This window comes from Cololabis saira, chromosome 5 (genome assembly GCF_033807715.1).
Source record: "Cololabis saira isolate AMF1-May2022 chromosome 5, fColSai1.1, whole genome shotgun sequence".
NCBI classification, from domain to species: domain Eukaryota; kingdom Metazoa; phylum Chordata; class Actinopteri; order Beloniformes; family Belonidae; genus Cololabis; species Cololabis saira.
Window position 1 is genome coordinate 298,342 of NC_084591.1, and position 2,737 is coordinate 301,078.

At 40.8% G+C, this 2,737-nt stretch overlaps 1 long non-coding RNA gene across 1 annotated transcript; it reads left to right on the forward strand.

The window, feature by feature from the left end:
- The first annotated feature begins 269 nt into the window (after positions 1-269).
- On the forward strand, positions 270-2,737 carry LOC133444549 (uncharacterized). Its single transcript, XR_009782720.1, has 3 exons — positions 270-752; positions 861-1,034; positions 2,647-2,737. It is a non-coding gene; the product is annotated as an uncharacterized LOC133444549 (long non-coding RNA).

Consider the following 2,737-nt stretch of genomic DNA (forward strand, 5'->3'; position numbering starts at 1 on the left):
AGTGTCATAAAGTTAACATTAAGAGCTAACAGTTTAACGTAGTTAAATTAATCTTACCATGTTTTCCAGATGAATTTCCCTTTTCCGCTTTTTTCTTGTGCGTGGTTATCCTGGTCCTGTGAGGAGGTGAGACTCCAAGCTCATCCATCTTGAGACTCTTCTGTAGCTGGGGCCGCGGTCAGTGCGCGCAAAGAAAAAAGTGCGGCGTGCGGCGTTCAGGCCAGTTCGGAACTAAGGCTTTTAACTAAGGCCTAATATTGGTGCTCCTAATCGGGAAATTCAGAGTCTTCTTGGAGAATCAGTTTTCTGACATCACACAACAATGTCTAATGTCAATGTCTGGAACGCTTTGAAGACAGAAATGGGAGTTTTCAATGGGGAAACCCAGAGTTCTGAGGTGTCATGAACGCAGCATTGGCGCACACCAGAACTCAGGAGTTATCGCGGTGTAACCTGGGTGTAACTGCCTTGTAGGAGGAGCAGGATTTTCTGGCAGGACGGACAGTAATTTTAACAGGATAGCCATTTACCAAGCTGCACGTTTCATTTTAGGAGCACACGGCATGCGTGGGTTAAAGTTAGCAAACAAGTTGAGTGAGCTGACAGAAGGCAAAAAAAAAAACACAAACACCTCAAACTAATTGAATGGCTCCAAAAGAAAAAAATACTGAGATGGAAAGTCAAGTGCAACCGGTGTCATCACAAAATGAAGCTGAAGAAAAAGATTGTGGATCTGTGGACCGATTTGAATGGTAGGTAACTTTGGCTAACATTGTGGGATAACTTTTTTGGTCAGTATTATTATTGTTATTATTATTATTATTATTATTATTATTATTATTATTATTATTATTCGCCAGCTTGATTTCATGATGGACAACATTGCTGCATCCTCAAGAACCCTTTCAAGAATGGCAAAGCAACGGGAGGTCTGCGTGACAGCGATGGAGAGGCTGCATCATAGAGAAGGACAGAGAATTGGGGGAAGGAGCATTTCGTGGTGATAGATGAGTCACTTCAGACATAAAAGAAAGGTAACTTTTTATATTAACTGCTACAAATTGTTAGGCTGCTAATTATGACTTAGTCTTGTGATGCCCAACGTTCAGGTCGAGACTGGACAAAACTTGAATGTCTGGGGAAGTTTTGTAATAGTGCTACCGCTGGTTGCAACCAGCTTCCTTGAAAAGGTAAAATAGGTAAAATAGGCAGGTTAAATAAGAGATTTCTTTTTCCTGCTCCTTTCTGAACATGGATAATGATGCAACTGTTTGCTATTTCCTTTGGTACAATTTGAATGTTTCCATGGGCAGAACAAGTAAATGAAATTAAATGAAAATCTGTGTTAGTCTTTCATCCTCAACCAATGATTGGTTAGCTCTGCTTTGCACACACCTTACCAGAAACGTCAGCAATGTTAGCAACGAAAGGCCCACCCTAAAAGACTGTTGGTTGGTTTTGCAACACTGTTTTTTTTTAAACTCAAAAACGTTTCCACCCAGACACCCGCTTATTTTTACAAAATTGAGGTGGAACTTCCCCAGACAATCATTTTGAAATATTAGAGTTTGGAAACGAGACTAGTTATAACCACATCACCAATGTGGAAAAATTAATTAGTATATTCAAAGATTCAATATGTACATTTTGATCAGAATTTTGAGGTAAAACATTACAAAATCATGTGCAATTATCAGAAATATGTTTAGAAAGAAGAGTTTAAATGTTATGTCAAAGACATTTACCAATTGAAGATGCAAAAGGCACCAAATACAAGCGCAACAGTAAAAGTTGGTGGCGAAGTGCAAATATGCGGCCTCCAGCAGGGAGCAGGGTGCGGATTTTTATTTTAAAAGTTGTACCAGCGCTCCTGCTCCATTCCGCTCCAATTTAGCTCTGGGGCCACCCATACCTGACCCACAACCAGCTTGTTTTCTAGCTGGATCTGTTTGTTATCGAAAAGTATGTAATTGATTAAATTATTATTCAAACTGTGGGAGGGAAGAGATCTGAAACAGAACTCATACTGGAATCTGACGATGCCAGGTTTGGGTTTAAGTGTACAACGCTGCTTTTTTGGACAGGTCTGTGAGCAAGGAGCAAGAAAATTCTCACCTGCTCTGTTTCCCTCACATGCTCTGGTCCACCATCCTAATGTGGAGATCTATACTGTATTTTTTAGCCTGGTATTTGGCTGTACTTTGTGTGTATAAAAAGAGTTAAAAACTGCAAGATCTAACTGCTCTCTGAGCGTCGATCAGCTGAGCCAGAGCACAATGGGTGGGGCGCTACACAGCTGTAGCAGCATGTGTGTATGTTTTATAACATCGGCAAGAAAAAAAAACATTGTTGATTGTCTTCTCAATCGCAGTGAAACGATTGGATTGCCGATCGACAGAAGCCAAGTTGAAACAGCAGCCCATCATTTATAATGTTCATGCTTATAGTGATGAAAAACAGAATGGGACAGAATCATTCCTATAGAAACTCTTAGATTTGGCTATAGTAATCACCCATTCCATGGAAATCTTGCATTCTACTTTGTCTAATCAGATTTGTCAACTTTATTCCTGCTAACATTATACATTTATCTGACACAAGGTTAATAATCTTGTTTCTTGTTCTGTCATTTCCCCCAAAACACAGTATGGAAGGGGCAGGATGGCTGGGGGCTGGAAGCGGAGGAAGTGGGTGTTCGGGATGCTGGGGGTGCAAAGCACGCGGAGGCGGCCAGGGC